Source organism: Haemaphysalis longicornis, unplaced genomic scaffold (assembly GCF_048455015.1).
Source record: "Haemaphysalis longicornis isolate Haplotype H1 unplaced genomic scaffold, Haemaphysalis longicornis Haplotype H1 scaffold_9, whole genome shotgun sequence".
Classification (NCBI taxonomy): domain Eukaryota; kingdom Metazoa; phylum Arthropoda; class Arachnida; order Ixodida; family Ixodidae; genus Haemaphysalis; species Haemaphysalis longicornis.
The window spans coordinates 2,994,518-3,016,317 of NW_027526460.1; the positions used below are offsets into that span (position 1 = coordinate 2,994,518).

General features: G+C 51.6%; 1 protein-coding gene across 4 annotated transcripts in view; it reads left to right on the forward strand.

Moving 5' to 3' along the window:
- The window catches only part of LOC144152612 (E3 ubiquitin-protein ligase SHPRH), a 1,006,539-nt gene that overhangs the window by 863,792 nt on the left and 120,947 nt on the right, over positions 1-21,800 (forward strand). The window lies entirely within an intron of this gene.

A 21,800-nucleotide genomic window follows, 5' to 3' on the forward strand; every position in this document is an offset into this window, starting at 1 on the left:
AAAGGCCTCTCCCATTATTCTCCAATCACCCCGGTACTGTGCCAACTGTGACCAATTTATCCCCGCAAACTTCTTGATCTCATCTGCCCATCTAACTTTCTGCCGCCCCCTGCAACGCTTACCTTCTCTAGGGATCCACTCTGTTACCCTTAATTACCAATGGTCACGGAGCAAGAATTATTCAGGAGGCGCAACAGGGCTTGCTCCGGCGGCGAGATAAAGTAACGGCTCCGGGCACGGCACCGACGCGCCCTCCGTCGCGAGGCGTCAAAGGGAAAAGGCGCGCCGGTTCAAGGTCAGCCAGTGCATATCCGGCTGTCGTCGAGGGCACGCCGCAGACGACGCCGACGAATCACTCGCGCGACTGAACTTTCATTGGAGTCGGTGGAAGAAATTTTCTCGTATCAAACATCGTTGTCGTAAGACGAAGGGGCTTTGATTTTTCTAGAACGCGAAACCTACAAAAAGAAACATGTGGTTGAGAATCTGGGTATGATTAGTCCAGTGATTGGTGGTTCTTGTCCTCTATGCCATTATTCATATTCAGACTGTCCTAACTTCGCCGCCCTACCTGTGCAACGTTAACAGTGCGCGCAAATCTCAGAACCCGCCCGCGGGAGCGGCGAGAGTGAACCACTCGTGGCGGGAAGGCGGTGTCGGCCGACGTCGTCTGCCCCGGGATTCCTTCTAGTGCTTCGTTTCAAGCGCGGTACGGCTTGTAACTGGGAAAGTATTTATTAATAGTTGCTGCTAAAATGCTCAGCACTTCTGTTTATTTATTTTACAGAAAGAAATCTGGCAATTTTCACGATATATTCGATCATATTACGATTTCTGTCCGTCGCGTCCGTAGAACAATTCATGTAAACTATGAGAACGCGCTTGACGTGCCTTCTGTTGTTCTGCTCCGCAAGCTGGATTTCCTCCTCGCCAGACAGTGATATTAACGCGCCGCCCGCCCGCGCTGTCCTAGCCCGGCAGATTCTCCTCCTGAAATACTTCTTTCTCCGTGCCAACGGTTATCTTGCCTTCGCATTACATGCCTTATATACCCACGTCCATTTCTTCTTCTTAATTTCTACTAACATGTCCTTAACACGCGTTTGTTCCCTGACCCACTCCGCTCTCCTCTTGTCCCTTAATGTTACACCTATCATTTTCCGCTCCATTGCCCGCTGAGTCGTTCTCAATTTAAGTTGAACCCTCTTAGTGAGCCTCCAAGTTTCTGCCCCGTAGGTGAGTACCAGTAAGATGCAGGTGTCATACACTTTCTTCTTCAGGGACAATGGTAGGCAGCTATTCATTATCTGAGAATGTCTTCCGTATGCTCGCCACCCCATTCTGATCCTTCTAAGTATCTCTGCCTCATGGTTGGGATCCGGAATCACAACTTGGCCTAAGTAAATATATTCGCTTACCACTTCCACTACTTCGCCCCCTATCCCAAACTGCTGTGCTGTCCCCAGGTTATTATTGATCATTACTTTAGTTTTCTGCATATTAATTTTCAGGCCCACGGTTCTACTCTGTTCGTCCAGTGCGGAGAGCATGCTTTGCAATTCGTCCCCCGAGTTACTTAGCAGGCAACGTCATCAGCAAATCTGAGGTTACTGAGGTATTCTCCATTAACCCTTACTCCCACCTGTTCCCAATCCAACGTTCTGAATACTTCTTGTAAACATGCTGTGAATAACATTGGAGAGATTGTGTCTCCTTGTCTGACACCATTCCTTATAGGTATTTTACAGCTCTCCTTATGGAGGATGATGGTAGCTGTGGACCCATTGTAGGTATCCTCTAGTATCTCATCTACCCCCTGGTTCCGTAATGCCTGAATGACTGCTAGGCTTTCGACCGAGTCATATGCTTTCTCATAATCTATGAAGGCTATATATAGGGGTTGAATATACTCCGCGCATTTTTCTATCACCTGATTGATCGTGTGAATAGGGTTCATTGTTGAAAAGCCTTTACGAAACCCTGCTTGTCCATTAGGTTGCATAAATTCTGTTAGCGATTACCTTTGAAGTACCTTGTAGACAACTGACAGTAAGCTGACCCGCCTGTAATTTTTCAAGTCCTTCATGTCACCTTTCTTATGGATTAGGATGATGTTCGCGTTCTTCCAAGATTCCGGTACACTTGCGGTCATTAGGCATTGCGTATACAGGTTTGCCAGTTTTTCAAGTACTATTTCTCCGCCATCCTTCAAGAGGTCTGCTGTTATCTGATCCTCACCAGGTGCTTTGCCATCTTTCATTTCTTTCAAAGCCTTCCTTACTTCTTCAGTCGTTACTGGTGAGATGTCTATCTCCTCTGAACTACTGTCTCGTTCGGCATTATCCTGGATGTCTCGGCTACTGTACAGATCCCTATAGAACTCCTCGGCCACTGTGACTATTTTATCCCTATTTGTGATGACATTGCCTTGCTTATCCTTAAGTGCATACATCTGATTTTTCCCCACGCCAAAACGCCTCTTCACTGCTTTCAGGCTACCTCCGTTCTTTACAGCGTATTCGATCCTCTCCATATTATACTTCAGTATGTCAGCTGTCTTACGCTTATTAACTTCGAAAGCACCGCTAGTTCTATTCTGTCAGCTGGGGTGGAGATTGTCATGGTTTGCCATTTCCTAATTAGATCTTTCGTCTCCTGGGAGAGTTTACCAGTATCCTGTCTAGCCATAGTGCCCCCGACTTCTACTGCATGCACACTCCGTGATAATGTGTAAGGTTGTCGCTGGCTTCCTGTGTCTTAAGCTCGGCTTCCTCGGTAAGAGCTGAATATCGTTTCTGCAGCGCGATCCTGAATTCTACTACTTTACGTCTTACTGTTAGCTCATTAATCGGCTTCTTTCGTACTAGCTTGTTACGGTCCCTCCTCAAATCTAACCTAATTCGAGATCTTATCATACCGTGGTCACTACACCTTACCCTTCCGAGCACTTCCACATCCTTCACGACGCCAGGGTTATCGCATAATATAAAGTCTATTTCATTTTTATGGTACCCATTCGGGCTCCTCCACGTCCACTTACGGCTCTCCCGTTAACAGAAGAAGGTATTCATTATGCGTAGCTTATTCCGTTCTGCAAACTCAACTAGTAGGTCCCCCCTGCTATTTCAACGCCCCAGACCATAGTTCCCAGCTGCCTTGTATCCAGCCTGATTCTTGCCTACCGTACTTTAGCATTGAAATCTCCCATAACTACTGTATACTGTGTTTTTACTTTAGCCATTGCCGATTCCACACCTTCATAGAAGCGTTCCACTACCTGGTCGTCGTGGCTGGATGTAAGGGCATAGCCCTGTACCACCTTGAGCTTGTACCTCTTATTGAGCCTAATTACAAGACCTGCTGCCCTTTCGTTAATGCTATAGTATTCTTCTATGTTGCCAGCTATGCTTTTATTGACTAGAAATCCCACTCCCAGTTCTCTTCTGTCCTCTAGACCATGGTAACATAGGTCGTGTCCATTTTTCAGCACCGTAAAGGCTTCATCTGTCCTCCTAACCTCACTAAGCCCTATTACATCCCATTTAATGCCCTTTAATTCCTCGAACAACACCTCTAGACTCGCTTCACTAGATAAGGTTCTCGTGCTAAACGTTACCAGGTTCAGATTGTAATGGCGGCCTGTCCGGGTACAAGTATTCTTCGCACCCTCTGCTGCGTCACAGGTCTGACCGCCGCCGTGGTCAGTTGCTTCGCAGCCACTGGAGACTGAGGGCCGTGGGTTAATTGGCGTATTCATGGGAAGTTGTGGCTGTTACTACACCAGGGTGGCCAGTCCTGCTCTGGTGAGGGAGTGCGTTACCGGCAATGGTCGCCGGGGTCAGGCCACACCCCAACATTAGAATAAATATTGTTATTTTTTCAATGTGACTTCTCTATCGTACAGTTAACCTTATAGCAAGGAACCTTTTCTCTCTCTCTCTCTCTCTCTATATATATATATATATGTATATATATATATATATATATATATATATATCGTGATTTTTTTTTCATAATGTGAGCAAAAAGTGGGAACGAAGCATAGAACCCCACACGCTAGGCTGCAAGACAATTTCAGACTTTTCTCCAAAGCCGCCATTTGTTTTACGGTGCTGCTTCGTGCGCGTCCTCAGGCGGAGGGAGTCTTGCAGTGGCCGGAAGAGTCCTCATGCCGGCCTCTCCGAGGTCCCTCCACGACAATTTGAAGCTCTCCTTTGCCAACGCTACAGCAGCCCACTCTCCTCAGAACATTCGCAGCGCCGGCCCTCTTCCTCCTGCGCCCTCCTCACTCGGACCCCTTCAGCAAGTGCCTTCTTACTTTCCCTCCAGTCGAAGGGCGTATCCGCCACCAGGCTCAAGCTCCTAAGGACTTCCTTAATTTGACGAATGGACTGCCGCCGGCTATGGGTTGTAAAAAACTGTCGCCGCAAGCTCCTCACATCCCAAACAACAAGAACCCAAAAATTAAAAGAAAAGTGATACGTGGGGGTTTCAGAGACCGAACAAGGGCGACCCAATATTCCATTCAGATATATTTCTTTTTCGGTCATTAAACAACGAACAGGTATGTGGGCGTTCTGTATCGCCAAATGTCGTACACCCAAACCGAGGTGGACCTCCGGAATCCCTATCTTGCCGTTCCCTCGACCTCTCGAAAACCGAAGCCAGGCTTCGCTCGCTAACAACGTTGAGACCCATGGTGCCATTTGGCGTGGTTGAAACCGGCCAGCGCAGGGAGGGTACACAGACCACGGGATCGAATGCACCCCGCGTCTCCTGTTTCGAGCGCAGGAAGGCATCAAGACGACCAGGCTGCCCTAGAGCGCTCATTAGGCGAAAAGTATTTCGTCCCAGGGGTTTAGGGAGAGGCGCACGACCGGACGCCTGCATTCCCGCGTGCTTCGCACTGGTCACGAGGCTCTGCTTACACGCAAGTTTCGCGTTGCCCGCGGTTGCTCCGAGCTCCGTGTGTGCTGAGCCAGGTCTGCGATCTTACCTGTGTGCACGGAGACGGGAGCCGAACTTGGGCAAACAAGGGCGGAAGACGCGCAGTTCGTATTTCCGCGGGTTCGCTCCGTTCGTTTCCCGCGCAGCTTAAAAAATTCAATCCCGTGGCCCTTGGCGAAATGTCGTTAGAGAAAATGGAAGAATCGAGTCGTCCACTCGTATGCAGTAATGTCCATTTCGTCCGGGCATTTTTTTTTTTTTTATTCGCCGGGCATAAGCCTTACAAGCTGTATACTTGTGTTGGAGGGGGAGGCCAAGGTTGTTCTTTCAAAATAACGCTCGTGATAGCACAGAAGCAAAGAGCGACCATATCCTCCCTAAAGTCTTCGGCGCAACAACCTGCTCCCGTCTACTACAACGATAGTAGATGCTTGTTTTTGCATTCCTCTGCCGCTGTATGCGTACAACGAGTACTCGATTATTTAAGCAGAGGGTAGATTGGCCGGAATGCTTGCGGACGACACAAACACAGAGGGAAATCACTGTGACATGCGTGTTTAGTCCACCACCCCCTCCTTGCCCCCTCCTCTTTCAAGTTTGGTTATTTTGCTTAGCTTTTGCTCAGTGAGCAGATGAAAGTGGAAGAAGTGGCTTATTGCTGCGTGGCTCATACTGCCAACAGACGTGGTCCTGTGAAAAGTGAAGCCTCAGGTCCAGAAACCTCAAAGTGTTTTTTCTCCGGTATTTCGTGCGTCCACTTCAATGGGTGAAAACACCTCTCGAATACTCCTAACACCTCTGCAACGTTCTTGCCACCGGAGACCCCCACGCCATCCATGAACACTACGAAATCGTCGACGTAACGGAAAACCTTAAGTACACTTGAGGGCCCCAATTCACCGGCTACCTTGCGCCCTAGGCTGGCCAAATACAAATCACTGAGAACAGGGGCTGTACGAGAACCTATGCACACGCCGTTCGTTTGTAGGTACAATTCTCCTTCCCACTTCGCGAATTTAGAAACCAAGTACACGGACAGAAGGTTGAGGAAGCCTCTTGCTGCTACTCCTAATTTATCTTGGAACGGAACCACCCCATAGCTGTCAATTTCTGCTTTAACGCAAGTCATCAATCCTGCATGCGTCCTGTGTGCCTCAACTTAAGTCTTTGTTTCTGTTGCACTGTATCGTTAAGATGAATCACCAACTAGCCCAATACTACACGCTGTGAAAACGCACCAACCATAAAGCACCAAAGCCGTCTCCCGAATAATTTCGGCACCTTCCACACAGCCATTAGCGCCACTCTTGCCGCGAGGGGGCATCGGCTGCGTTGCACTGCCGCGCAGCCGCAGTGGCGCTTCCGCCGCGACCCCTGCAGCAGCCTGCCGAAAGCAGTCGCTCGACCAAATGAGCTGCCAGGAAGGCCGCTTCGCTCATCGCAGAACACACCGTCCGCTGCGCCAGCGCACGGGTTGGCAGAAATAAATAAGTCCATTGTTCCCACGCTGCCCTGCCAAGGCTTTTGCGGTGGTCCAAGGCGGAGCGTAAATGCCATCAGCGCTGAATGAACTCGGGCGCGTCGCTGTCAGCGGCTCCTTATATCTCCGGGGAAACCTTGCTCGCAACAAGTTGGCCCTGGCTAATCACGCGCTCTCGCGTACACGCGCGCGCAATTGTATGCACATGGGAGAAGAAGAAAAAAAAGAAAGACGCCAACCTCGAAAACAAATCGCTCTCCGCGACCCTCCGGGGAACAGTTTCGAGAGCGGCACCTTCGTGAAATTACGTATACGCGTAAGGGATAGCACGGGGAGAGCCAAGTTAAACAACTTTCCTCGAGAGCTCGACCGCAAAAGGAAGAAACTTGATAAAGGCGAACGAGAAACGGGCGGCCGTAATGCTTTAATAGCCAGCATATATGCGTGCGCCGTTCGTGTACCCGCAGCATCTTATGCGAGCCAATGGTCGTATTGTCGTTGTCGCTGAAGGAGAATGACCCAGTGTGGCGTAGCCTGCAGCGTGCCGACATGCGAAGGGTCGAGCAAGCATGCTTCACGGCTCTCCATTAATTCAAGGCAGGGAAAATGATACAGAAGAGGTGGAAACTCAGTGACCTTGCGTTATGCGTTATAAGGCAGAGAAATTTCTTTTAATGGCAGCATTTTTATGAGCGCCCTACTAAGCGTCTGTACTTCAATGGTAAAGTAGGTGAGAAGACCTCGGGATTTAAGCCTCTTTTTTTCGGGCTAGTGGAAGGGGAGGCAACAATTGCGGTAGTTTTATTCGTATTTTTTGTGTATAACTTCTTTTTCTCTGGTAAACATAACCTCTCGTTCCATTACAAACTTCTCTCTAGTTTATAGTACCAGTGAAGTCCCCAGCAGTTAACGGTTTGCTGCCGGAGTTTTTGCAAACCAAAAGGCGCGCATGTGCTTAATCACATGAAGCGATGTTTACGAGCGACAGCAACACGCGACAAGATGGCGCTGTCACCGGTGCCCTATTTTTGATGCGCCTTTCACTTCTGTTCCCATGCAAGCCTCGCTTGTCACCCGAAGGCAGAAATCCTCCTCTGTACTTCTTGCGATTGCTGTATGCTGGCCACCCTACCGAACGTCACCGCTCAATCATTAGCAAGCAAGGTTTCTGCTGTTACTCTTCCGGAGTTTTTAATAGTTTTGATTGATTTATTGATTTCGGTGTGCCGGCCACTCCGCCATCTCAGTAGCTACTGTACTCACCACGTCACTCGCTGGTGAAGTAAGGCAATTCCGCTGCAAATAAACGAAATCCGTAAGCAAGCAAGCGAAATTTCGGCTCTTTGTTAGTTGGTTCCTCCCGGAGCATCTCTCTCTCTCTCTCTCTCTCTCTCTCTCTCTCTCTCTCTCTCTCTCTCTCTCTCTCTCTCTCTCTCTCTCTCTCTCTCTCTCTCTCTCTCTCTCTCTCTCTCTCTCTCTCTCTCTCTCTCTCTCTCTCTCTCTCTCTCTCTCTCTCTCTCTCTCTCTCTCAAGAGGCTCATTAGCGCTCTTCGCGGCTACGTAGCGTTTCTTTACATCGGCAGCTGAGAAAGGTTCACTCCGCTTTCCTCCACTGCCGTGCCGCGATGACGTAATGCGGAAGTTGCGCCTCATAAACGGGCTACTCTGTTTGCGTTTCCATCGGCGGAGGCGGCGGCGGTGGCCGTGTATATGAATGCAGCGCCTGCTCAACGTCCCCCAGGCTGCTTTATTTGGCAGCGATTGTTAGGGGTCTCTAAAGGATTACAGCCGAGATAAGGCCTCGGCCGATAGGCGCCCTTCATCTCCTCGACCTCTAGCGAGGACGGGGTGTCGCAGTAGCGTAAACAAAGCGCCAGGCACGCGCGCACGGGCAGGAAGGAGACGCGAAAGAAAGTAATCGGCCCTCCCTCGGCGTCGCCTCGCGCTGAGGGAGACTCGCACGCGCGCGCTGCACGCCAGCGAGTCCGCGCGGCTCGCTGTGCGTGCGCTCCCTTCTTGACGCGACCTGAAGCGGAAAACAGCTTGCAACTGCTTTGTGGCGGCCTCAATAAACACGCACCGGGGTCGACCCCAAACCCGGCGCTGTGCACAGTGCACCACGACGGTGCGCACCGGCACGGAGCCTTGATCGAGGACAGAGAGAGCGGTTCTACACTATAGCGCCATATCTTGGGCTACGAGCGCAACTCATGAAAGCGTTGACAAGTGCCAAGAAGCAACTCAATATGACCCAGCGCTGCTACAAACTGACACTTATTGAAAGCCAACGCACCCCTCACACTTGCGCGACAACGTTCCCATACAAAGCAGCCACCTACGAGCTGTTTCTTGTCCTCGGAGAGCCATGTCAGCGCGATCGTCACGGCCATGCCTCTCCGCTGCGGCAAAGCATGTAGGACCTTCATGGTCTAGGCACTCCAGTGACTGCGCGTGATACCTTACTCGAACAAAACGAATGCAAGGCTCCGATGTTTACTCCCACTTGGTGGCCATGCAGACTTCTTTGCAGTCAGCGAAATTACCGCATACCACAATGTTTGTGTGCTCATATGCAACTCTGTCCGTTATTAGCGCCAGTTAACCCCGCCGCATTGCTGTCGGATGAATTCGCAGGCAACTCATTCTTGTCAACAACAAATTACAGCCGTTACCGCCTTCACACGAGTGCGTCGACGCGCCGTCGCTGCAGCAGACGGCGAAGTAAGCCGTTTCCTCGGCCTCGTTCGCGATGCATCTCGGGATTGCAGCACCCCGGCGCTCCATCGACCCTCTCGGTGCGCGACGGGGCAACCAGCCGCGACGGTGCGCCCCGGTTTATCGAGGACAGATGGTGAGCTCCGGTGCGATTTATCGAAGATGCTATTACTCAACCTTCTTTAGTCAGCGCTCAGAGGGTGACTTATGGTGGACTAGTCTTACATGCATGCATACATACATACATACATACATACATACATACATACATACATACACGTGTGTACGTGTGCATGTGCGCGTGAAATTGATCGAATAGGCGATCTAATTTGAAATCGATCAAATGAAAGGAAAAAGGGGGGAAAAGGCTCAGCCGATAAGTGCCTCTCGGGTTGAGGGTGCCTCAGTCAAAACTGAGTCGAGGAGGAGGGGTAGCCAGAAAAGGGGGCGTAAACAGAGAGGAAAAAAATATGGTGTATTATGAGCCGCGCAGCACTGGCAGCATCACAGCCGGTGTTCAAGTAAATGACTGTTCAATGGCGTCTTCTAATTCAAAGAATTGTAGCCATGTGCGCAGGGGAAAAACAGCGGAAAGGTGAAGATGGCCTGACTGGGGATGTAGATGAGTCTTACAGTGAAGCAATTTAAGTAGTGACCTTTCGGCAAGGAGAGGAGGAGGAGGAAGAGCTGTGTCCGTATTGTGGTTAGGGATATGCGTGGCGTGTGGCCAGGGATGTCAGTTCCTCAGAAGGAAAAGCCGCCGAAAAGTCGCCACCTTAAAGTGAATGTTTGAAAAGGTGCCAGAAAAGTCGCCATTTTCAGCAAGGCGATGCTAGGAAGTACTTTTTTATTACCTTCGCGGAAAAAAATGCAGAAATTACAAGTAGAAAATCGTATAACAAATTTCATTCGTTTGCTGTGGTGCGAGAAAGGACAACGGTGGACTATACTGTCGGCAAAAAAGCTAAAACATGCCAGCTTAAGTAAAACATTCAAGGAATAAGAAGGACTTAAAACGGGCATTCGCTGCGCACCATGTTTGACCACTTTCGCTGCCCCTTCGCATTCCCGTGCGTATGATCATCACCATCATCAGCCTTAAAAGTTGGTGTGCAGTGGGCGTAGACACGCCCACTGCACACCAACTTTTAACGAATGATCAATGCGTCATGACACGTATGGTGGAACTGAAAAAAAGGCATTGTTTTAAGGTCTGATTGGTGTAAAATATTTCATGGAAAACACATAGGAGGGATATCATACGACGGGTTGCAAGATCAGGCAGTTGTAATATTTGTTTCAGTTTAGTGACACTCAATGACCGGGAATGATCAGAATAAATGAAACTAGCGGCCCGATTTTGGGCAGCTTCAAGGGTGGAGACGAAGATTGGCGGAATGCGGATCCCATACAGAAGAGGCGCGCTATTCGATCTTCGGACGGACAACTGTTTTGTAGAGCACCAGTTTTAATGAAGTGGGAGCTCGAGAGAAATTACGTCGGAGGAAGCCGAGCATGCGGTTCGCATTATCGCTAATATATTCAATGTGCGGGTGCCACGAAGGGTTATCTGAAATCTGAACGCCAAGGTATTTGTAGGTGGTGACCGATGAAAGAGGGGAGCCGTTAAGGAAATATGTGTTCACAGGGGTGTGCTTGGTTGTTCGCGTTAACCTCGTATACTTGCACTTGTCGACGTTTAGTTTCATTGGTCAGGTGTTGCACCTGGCTGAAATTGTGTTAAGGTCGCTTTGAAGTTTGTTCTGTCCCGTTTGTTCAGTTTTTGCTGAAGTAGTCTGAAAGGTCATGTAAGGCACTTTTTGGGAAAGTGCGGTGTTGGATGGGTCAGGTAATATATGAAATCACCAACGCTCAAAGAAGCCAGAAAGTAGCCAAGTAGCCACACTGAAATTTACGTCGCCACGAGTCTCGAAAAGTCGCCATTTTGGCGATAAATCGCCACACCTGGCAACTCTGCACGTGACACAGTGTCGTACGCCGAATCCCCTCCGAAATTTTCGGATTGAAGCTGGGCGGTGCATGGACAAGGCCTCTGACTCTTCCATCATCAGCTAACGGCTACCGACAATTCTTTTTCGGACGCAAGCGATGCAGGCACCGAAGCCCATGCGGCTACTATGTCTGCTCTCACCGGGACGATCATTTTGCGGTGTCGTTAAAGAAAAACACGAAGACAATAATCGGAGATAATGCAGACTGGGACTCCTGCATGCGAAGTTTGTTGTTTCCTTTTTTATTTTGAATTGTTTTTTTGTTAACTTTTTCCTCCTTGTTATGTATGTTCCCATTCCTTTGTGTTTTCGTGGGTACGGCTGCACCCGAAATTAAATGCGGCGAAAGCCGCTGGCATGGCCGGGAGGCCCAGTAGGGCTCCTCTACGAGCCCTCAGCTGGAAAGAGATCGCGAGCCTCCCCTCAATCCTCTCGGTTCGTGAGTTGCTAGGGTATACAGGTAGCGCATAAGATCATAATTAACTGCGACCTCAAATCCGTGCACACTGATGTGTCGGTCGCATGCAGTTACACACCGCCTCAATGATATAAAATCATTCGGCTCGCTGAAACTTCCCTAATCGAGTGCTTGCAACTCGTGTCTCACACTCCTAGCCGTCTGTTATCGCGGCTATTATCAGAAAGGGTACGCGGAGCGAGGGCATGCCAAGGACCACGTCAGATTCCCCGCCGAACTGAGCAGGGAAATTCTCCGAGTAGAGGGCAGCCCCCGTCCACGCCTGCGGTTTGCGAGCGACAACAAAACGAAAGGGGGCATTCGTGCCACAGGCCTGGGCGTACGGGGAGCCCTAAGGGCGAACGCTTGCTCACGGGATGCGGGCCTGTTTCCGGGGTGGCTCGATTCCGTTTGTGTTGCGCGGAAATCACTTCCGCTTCCGGCGGCTGGTGCGAGTGGTGTGCGGCAGGGAAGCGGGACGCCACAGGCAGCACTGACTGCAGCACGCGGGCTTCCCCACTGGACGGCGAAGCATCGAACGGCGCCTCGGAGGCTCGGGCCGACGGCGCTGGAACTCGCAGAGCCATCTGTGGAAGCCCCGACGAACGTCTCGATGGGGCGCAGCACTCGCTCATTCAATTTTTGGGGGGGCCCGGTGTGTGGCACGTTGCGTGCCCTTAGCGTAGCAGTGCCATCCTGCGAGTCCCTGAGGCACACCTTTCGGGTTGCGCTCGTAGCCGGGCGCGTCAGCACCAATCTTCTTGAGCAGCCGCGGGCTTGCCGGTAGCACCGCCGTCCCCTTTACACACCCCCCTTACTCATGGCGTGAAATAAGCATATACAACTGTCATCTATAACGCAAGTAGAGCGTCTTAAGTGTCTTTTTTTCACTATAACTCACTGCGACAATGTGTATCTGAGCTATCGGCCTTCTCAAATGGTGAAATACGAGCCACCAACACTCGCAAGCAAGTCTGCTTTGATATTGCAAAGAATTCTGGTGGTTGAAAAAAACGCGAAGCAGGAGAAGGAAGATCGCTAGGCACAGCACAAGCGGGAAAATCTCGCGGCAAGTGGAGAGCCCTCGTTAAAACCTACCAGGGCGATTGCAGGCAGTCGAAGAACGTGTGTGGGCGCGCAGACGCACACCCGTGGAGCTGCGTGGTATACATATGGATACGAAACCACTCAAACAACCCGAGACACCACTAATCAACGCGACTGCAGATTTGGTTGTTTGCTTGGTTGTTTGTTTTTTTACAATGGCTTGGAGACGCAGCCGTGTTATTTGACTGCGCGAACAGCACTGAGCTGTTTGCTGTGACGAAAGAGTCACGTGATTTTACCTCTATTTTTCAGCGAAGGAAACTCCCAAGCGTCGTTCCCAAAAACCTTCGCCAGAACAGTACAGGTGCGTGCAAGCTAGGTTCTTTCACGCTGACTGCGATAAATCCGTAATAAATTCCTCCCTTATTCCCCTTTTTTTCTGCGCTCGTTGACCGCAAGAAGGGATTGTGGCTGCCGGGATGCGAAGCTGTATCTCCCGCGGCACCCAGTGTATGGGCGCGGATTGAACGAAACGACGGAATGACGCAATTTATCCAGAACGTTGCTCCTCGCTCAGAGAACATAAAAGAGGGCGAACGGACGGACGGACGGACCAGCCCCCGTATGCAGATGTACATAACCTCGCGGAAAAAGTGAAGCGAAGCTTGTTCACCACGTTGAGGTACTCCGCTTCATAACGTTTTTTTTTTTTTGTTTATTTTTTTTTTCGGCGCGCTTGCAAACATTTCGTAGCCTATCTTCGATCCTGGTTCTTCCGTTTCCAAAAGATGTGTCGGCAAGGAGCACCGACGTTGGCTATGCTCACTGCGCGTGCGATTATGCCTGCATCGCTTGCCATTGAGAATGTTCCAGTGGCCTTCACTGCAAACTCCGTGGTGCCCTGTTCACGGGAACCCAGACGCTGCTCTCGCCGCCTGGCCCCTGGTGAGCAGCCATAGCTGTTCCTCAGGGGCGGGGCTGGACAGCAATATCCTCCGTCTCTCGTTAGAGGCTAGGTAGGTGGGCATGCATAGCGCGAGCGCTCGGTCGCCGCGGTCCGAGCGCAACAAGTGCGGTTGGACGGCACCAGATGCGCGCGCTGCTCGGTGAAAGCGTATCATTCACGCTGCAGCGCCTCGGTGACGGAGAAAAGAACAATGACGAGGAGAAAAGAAAGGTCAGCCGGCGACAAAGGCGTTTTGCACAGGCGTTGTTCTGTTCGGGTTGCGGCAAAAATACTTGCTACAAGTTGCAACACCTGCGAAGCCAGCAGTCCCGGGGGGGATGCCTAAGTGAGGATAGAGATTCAAATGGGCTCCCAGCTGTTGGGTGCGCGCGTACGCGGACATGCGAGCGAGCGAGCGAGAGATAGACTGTGCGCGCGCATTGGTCCGACGCGGTGGTCCAGTGGCTAAGTTGTGCTGCGAAGCCCCACTTCACGGGTTTGATCCTTGGCCGCTGCGGATCTGTTCCTTGCCGAGGAGCAGAACAAACTCACCCTTGGATGGAGCGATTTCGGGGCACGTTCAATAAATGCTGGCGGTACAGGTTAATCCGTAGCCCCTACGGAAGCCACAGCCCAGGCCTCCGTATAAATCATCCACGCATGAAATTACCCTTCTATTTTCGCCTCCGACCTTTGTTCTCTGTCTCTTTCAGATTTTTTTTTTTTTTGAGGTGCCGGAGAAGCAGTTGTGCCGGATCAGTCGTATACGGCTTGATACGAAAAATTCCTCGCGAGAACCAAGTCGGTTTTACCGGGCGGTGAGCAGCAGCTCCTTGAAGCATGCCTGAAATGGATGGTCGTTAGAGTGAGTGAAGCAAGCGCGCCGCGACCAGGCAATGCCAATGCTTCCAATACGCCGGTGCCCCATTCAAGTGCACGTGACTTTTCTCAAGAGGCTGCACGACGCACGGACTTGTGCGCAAGAGCTTGAACCCTGCGCCTACAACGCGGTATCGACCGAGTTCAATGCCTGTAGGAGTGCGTTACGCTTTTTTTGGGGGGGGCGCAAAACGTATCATACGGGCGAATTATGGACAGAAAAACTCAAGAATGAGCGCACGGCTAAGCGCAGACAGCTCGCGTGGTCGTCGTCAATCCAACCGTCACAGCACGTGTGTTTCCTTTCTTCGCGGCGACAACTTGGGCAAATTCTAGGAGACGACAGGCTTACGGAATGAGCAGACCAAGCGTTGTGTCCTCCTGTGTAACCGTGTGTGGGTTTTTGCTGCTAGACGAGACGTACAACTCCGCGCTGTCGCCGGGAATACTTAACGAGCGCCCACAACCCTTTTCTTCAGTCGTCGGCAGCAAGTCACTATCCGCCAAGTCCAGACTGGCACACTCTTAACCCCATTTCTGCTGCAGCGTTTCCGTAGACCCCAAAACGCCGATTTATCCCGTCACAGCTTGGGCTCGTGTGATACGTGCTTAGTTCGAGCGGACCTGGAGCACCTGCTTTGGGCCTGTCCGCTCTACTCGCTGCCCCGGACTCGAGCCTTGGCCACTCTGCGGCCCGAGGTACGCCCGACCTCCCTGCGAGCTTGGGCCTGCCCGGACTCATCTACCCCAGCTGCGACCGCCGTCGAGCTCGGCGCTGGACGAGTTCCTTCTGGCTCCAGCTGCTCCGCCCATTGGCGCCTGGCTCCTCGCCCTCGGGCGTACCGACTGAGGGGACACCGGAAGACCTCCGCAATGGACAATGGCGCCGTGGTCCCCCGATCCGCAACTGCCCAGGACCTCGTTTCTTCCTTTTTGATCCCCTTCAGGGTTTTTTTTATTATTATTTCACAGCAGCCCCCCCTCCCCCCAGGGGCAATTTAAGTGAAATAAAGACGTGAAACAACATCAACTATGACAAGCGCTTTATTGTACTCCCGGGAAAACGAAGAGCGCGAAGTAGAGAAAAGCTGCTCCAGCGTTTACACGTGTTGCATGCTCACGCAGCCCTGCCTCATCCTTACAAAGCCCGCTTGCCTCTATCGAGCCTAGCTTCTCCCATCTCAAGTTTGAGCAAAAGCCAACGAAGTGTGGCGATTGCTTCCTTGGACACGGTCGAGCCAAAATGTCTCCTGGATTCTCGCCACGACACGCCAGCCTGCGGTGGCGCCATCATGCTCGTGTTCAGAGTCCCGCTCGGGAGTGTCGTCGTTGTGACATGCAATAATGTAGCCAATTTTATGAGTTCTGTCGGTGCTGCTGCTCGTTGTCCCGAGCCAGGAGTGCCGTGCTTACTACTCCTTTTATTCCTGCCTGACCAGTTGAAAGCGGGTAAGCCGAATGGCTTCAGGTGCGGAGCTCGTGACGCAACCAAGGGGAACAAGGGTCACGCGCAAAGGAGCAGATAGGAAAGCGCAAGAGGAAGGGAGCAGGCCGAACCTGTCGTCGTCTCTCTTCCCACGCCCCTCAAGCATTAGCGCTGCCTAGCTCTCGAAGTACGCAACCGGTGGATCGAGACGAACACAAACTGCGCAAAGTGCGGACTCCGTCAACACCTCCTAGGTGCAAAGGAAGTATTCACGCACAGTTTCGTCGCAGTACGTGAGTTCTTGCGCGATGACTGCACAGCTGAGATATTGCTAGTCACCCAAGTGACGAACTGCATTGTCGATCACCCCACAAAGAAAAGAAGCTCGTGCGGTGAAGCAGTCTGTAGGCTTTTCTCTTCTCTTGAAGGTGTTGGGTCGTGGGCAAGCTTCACGCCAGGCACGAAGTGAACGCGCTCTTTTAGAAAAGCCAGACCACTGGAAAGTCGTCCCGTCACTGCCGAGGACAGCCCAGGCCTCAGCGCTGCGCCTGTAACGCGAAACTAACCCGGTAATCACTGCTTTTCTATGGTATGCCGCCGTGGCGGTGAAAATACAGCGCGAGGAGCCATATCGGAAAGCTAAGAAGCAAGATAAAGCTGCGCGAGAAGCTAGCCGGGCCTTTTGTATCGAGGTGGTGATGCTTCCCTCCAGCTGCTGCGGCCGCACAAGCAGCGACCAGTTGTGAGCCCATTCCTACGTGATGAGTGTACCGCCGAACGTGGACGTGTGGAAACAAAACGGCAGGAGAGAGAAACGGAAAGCATAAAAGTGACCGTCCACTTGAATCGTTGCACCCGCGCTGCCACGCTGGCTAGCGAGAGTGCGTGATGTAAAGGTTTAATAAAGAATGTTCAAACGAGAGCGACGCCGGCGAAGAGAAAAACTGAACCGCGTGCGCAGCGAAAACGTATATAGATGACGTGCATTCGTGTGCTAGTTGCTCATTCACGAAAAACGTGTGTCGTTTTGTTTAGTTGGCGCGTATTTCTTATTCTTAGAACTAACGCCAAAAGGACCCACGACCCTAAGAAGATTGCACTATACAACGCCGCCAATACAAGACCACAAGGTTAGGATTCCCCTACTTATTCGACAGAACCTCAGGGTAAGGCCACTACCATGCCACATGCACCCAATTTACAATCAAGCTCGCCGAATCGCACGAGCGAGGGTCATGGACATAAAATATGGGTGAAACCCGACTACAAGGTACACTGACGCGTCTCCACATCTCCAGCGGCCAGCCCACGCGGTATGCGTCACCAATTCAACAGGGCAAGAAATGACCTGCCTCACCGTCTGTACAACGCAGACGGAAACCGCAGAGGAAGTGGCTATTGCTCTAGCCGCAACGACCAGCGAGGACGCAATCACAGTGCTTACGGATTCGCAAGCAGCGTGCCGCAGCTATCTACGGGGACGAATCTCCAAAACAGCCCTCCGCATCCTCGAAACCAAGGGTCAGCTACCCGAAATAGAAATCGTCTGGGTACCCGGACACACATCCCTCGCCGGTAATGAGGCGGCCCATGCCGCTGCCCGCGCGCACGTACAGTGGGACATTATCTACGAGGGACAAACATCGCCTGCCGCTCCCAAAACAGAACCTCTCGTAAAATATGGAGATATTCTGGCCCACTATCGCCAAAGCAGAAGAATATTCCCGGCTCCACATCCCCAGTTATCAAGACAAGAATTGACCCGCCTGAGAAGAATACAAGCCAACTCATATCCTCATCGCACCCTTCTCCACGCCATCTACCCCACCATATACCCGGCCACCTGCAATTTCTGCCCCTTGCCCGGCACCTTATACCACCAAGTATGGGAGTGCGGACAAACCCCAGGCCTACCCCCCAAGCCTTCCCCCTCTTACCAGCAGTGGGTGGCCTGCCTGAAAAGTCCCGACCCTGGGACCCAGCGCATGCTGGTGAAGAGGGCCTGGACTGCCAGCCAAGGCCAGGGCATCCTGGACTATAGGGACGCCCCCCACCGGGCGGGTGCCCTAACAGCAGCACCAGCGCTGGTGGAATAAACATTTATTCCTCCTCCTCCTTAGAAGTGGTAGTTTTTCTTAGCTACTTAAACGGGAATCTTTTGGTCTGTCTGTCTGTAGCTCACGAACTCACTCGATTCAGTCACCCGGCCGAAAATTGAAAGAATGCTTCAACAAGCAGTATATACATAGACAAGACCGTTTCAGACTACCGTTTCTGGTGCCATGCATCGTGCATGTCATCATTGTTCATCAAGAAGAAATAATTAGGCATATTTGAGGCACAACATGAGTACATAATTCGCAGGAGCACTTTCAACTGACCTACAAGGGAATGGTTTTTTTTGGAAAAGCAAAGAAAAAAACGCAGTAAAAATTGTTGTCAAAAACGGGCTAGATAAAAGGCAATACTAAAAATCTGTCTCCTCGAGCTCTTCCATGAACAACGGATTCATAAACGAGGGCGCGGGAGCGGTGCGAACGCCGGAAATTTTAATCGAACTGGGCAAACTTTCATCGCAGCCATCATGTGAGGAGGGAAACGGGGGGAGGGTTACAGGAAGAGATGGAAGAAGACCGTCTTTCGACGTTTGCACGGGGGCAAGCACATACGAAGCCATTTTTAAAGCAAAGCTTTCTACCTCTACCTGCCTACGGTTCCTTCATGGCGTGCGGGACAAGAAACTCCCAACGTGGCTGAAGATGTGGAGGGTGCTTTTCACTTACGGAGAAGATTGTAGATGGCGCGGTGACAGAGCGCTATTACCCAGCGTTCCCCGCACGCAGGTGACTGCTCGCACCGGCGGGCGCGTCGGCGTGACGGCTTTGTCATCTGCTTGAGCGACAGTTGTTTTGGGCCTGTTTTGGCGCTGCTCCACGTCCATAGCGTGCTTTCTTCGCGCAGCTTGATTAACTTTTTCGACTGCACCTGCTGGGTAACCCGGACCCGACGGAATTAAGTGGGCGTACGGCAAAGATACGTTAAGGATTGGTTTGCAGGGCTGAAAAACAAAATGTAGAGACCACATACAGACATCTGGCCGCTAGAGAAACGCTACCTTTTGCGCACTGCTTGCCACGAATGGGACTCCGTTTTCTAGATTGATGAATACCAATTCGGTTGTGTCTTAAGAGGTATCAGCGAAAGGAGCAACTGGAGCAATAGCGATTATAAAAGTTCCCTCAGCTTTCTCGCAATTCTCAAACTTACTAAAATAACTAGTAGTTTAAATCGGTATAAATGGGAACCACTAAGCTCCGATGCCGAATTGTTTCGGTGTCTGCGCTCGTGTAGCGCGGTGGCGTAGCACCGAGCTGGCACATCAGTATGGCTAGGTTCCGCTGTCTCACCCCTCGAAAGACGCTTCTCCGTTTTCTTTCCGCAGACGCACGATCGGGCTACAGCGGCGGCGTCCGCCGCTCTAATCCGGCCGTGCCCGACGCTGCTGCGTTCGGGACGCCGGCCCCGCGAATTCCATGGTAGTGGCTGGCAGAATCTCTGGTTTCACTCTGTTCAGAGCCGCGTGTGTGAAATCAAGTGAAGTCGCATGGACAATTGTTGTGGGTGTCGTTTAAAGTTTTGCTGTCCAACCGCCCCCACAGCGTGGATTGGAGCCAATTTTTTTCTTTGGCTATTTAGTGGGCTGAGTGGGCTTACGTAGGGCGGATATAGGAATGGGAGTTGGGGAAACCGAGCAGCTGAAGTAATAATGATCGCACCGGTGTTGGCAGGCAGATCGTCGCGGGAAACGGTTTGTGCGGAGACGAATCGTGCGCGACGAGTGGTTTATTACTTTGGTCCAATTGGGTCGGTAAGAGGCTTAGCGCAAGCAGCGTTTCGCTGGTTGAACGCAATGTGTATGTTCACTCTGACTTACGTTCAGTGGCGGTCCCAAGGGGGGGCGATCCCCCACCCCCCCAAAGAGGTCCTCAGCTTTTTACTTTTTTTAAGCATCCCACTATGAGAGGTCGCAAACGTGTTGCGACCGCCAGAAGTGCGGGTTCGAGCCAGCCGTTGTACCGCCTAAGGGGGGCCAAAAACCACTGTGCCGCTAAGTGATTGTGCGCAGGCGGGTCACTCCGCATACGCGCGCACGCGGGCGTGGTTATCACCTCCTCCGTAGAACTGCTGCAAGGAGGGGAGCGGTTCTTTATTCGCCACCCCCCCTCCACCTCCCCACCCCCCCAAAAAAAAATTCGCCCCCCAAAATTCGCCCCCTCCAAACCCAATCTCTGGGACCACTACTGCTTACGTTTCAGGTTATTTTCTTGCATTAGCAACCTGTCTTATTCTGTTAGGCCCGTTCGTGTCATTTAGGCGCCTATGCAAAGCACCTGTTATGGCCTTGATAACGAGAGTCTGAAGGCACCAACGACAACGGGACCCGGTAAATACGGCGCCTGCAAGACAACAGTATTCAGTGCCAGGTCATCCACCGTTGGCGACAGCGCCGGTGCGACAATAGAGACATACTTCGCCACTATCTCGTTTACGGTCATTTTAGTGCAGCTCTTGTAGTTTGCGCTATATTTAGATTTTTTAAATATAACCAAACTACAAGAGCTACACTAAAGGAGGTACTGGCAAGGTCTGTCCCTATTGTCACACGGGTGCTGTCACTCTGGTCTCAATTAGCTTCGCCTTGTATGACAGGAGCATTCCTCAAAATACGCAGTGCAAAGCATTGCTTTTAGGCGATGCATATAAGGCTGGGGTTCCATGTATTCTTGATGTCCGAGAGAAAAAACTCTCAAGGCACCACGTACCTTTGCAGCGCGAGGCCTTGGGAAACGAGCGCCCCTGTGTGTGTAGTCTATTGCACAAAGCTACCAATAAAGTCGTATTTAGTTCAAAACGCGATTTGCGAGGCGTTCCAATGCGCGGGGAGTTCGTGTGCGTGTGCATATATATGGGCGTGCGTGCGTGTTTGTTTGATCAAAATAAACGTGTGCACGTGTATTTATGCGGCTTCGTTATATAGATTACCGCTGCCAACACCCACGAGAAATAAAATCCGCTCCTACCTTTCAACTACTCCTGCCTAGGCACATTCGTGGACCGCAGTATTGTTTAAATAAATAAATAAATACTAAATTCTGTGTGGTCCTATCTCATGGCCTGAATAGCTTCGCGGGCCATCCATTTGCACACAGTGCACAGAGTGGAACGACTCACAATTTTCTAACACAGATTTGCTCATTGACCTATGATTAAATAATAGTCCAGCAGCTGACCATTGTTTGATGGCAGAGTGGCAACGAGTAAATGGCCAGATCGGCGCGGGCAGTGACGCTCTCCTCACTCGTGTGGAGGAGGCGAACGAGTCCCGCTCCGCTCATCATGGGAGGAGCGGGATGAATAGGGATCTGCACTGCGCTGCCCCTCCCCCCCCCCCCCCCTTCAGAACTCTCGGGAGGGGGGAGGCAATGCTTGGTCACCCGCTTTCTGCGTTGAGGAAGATGCACGCGTCTGTTTGCATGTTTAACAATTTCTTCGTCTTGTCGACACTGTTACGAATCAGCCCGCCGCTGTGCTTCGTTCAATACTCCTCGGCTGCGCGGCGAAGCCTCCACTCCGTGCGCCTTTCAAGCAGGCCACCCCCCCCTCTGGCGGTGACTCTCACTTGCAGCCGACAATTCAAACAAGCTGCGACGTGTCTGGATCGCAGGTGCCTCTCTATCGGCGCGATAAAACTTCGGTGGTGTGCCGACGCAATACGCAGAGACCTGTCCCAAGGACGCGGAAGCCCCGCGTCCGCTACGGAGACCTCCTCTCTCCCCTCTCTCGGACTCAGCGTGCGCCGCTACTACCGACTGCTCACGAGCTCTGGAAAG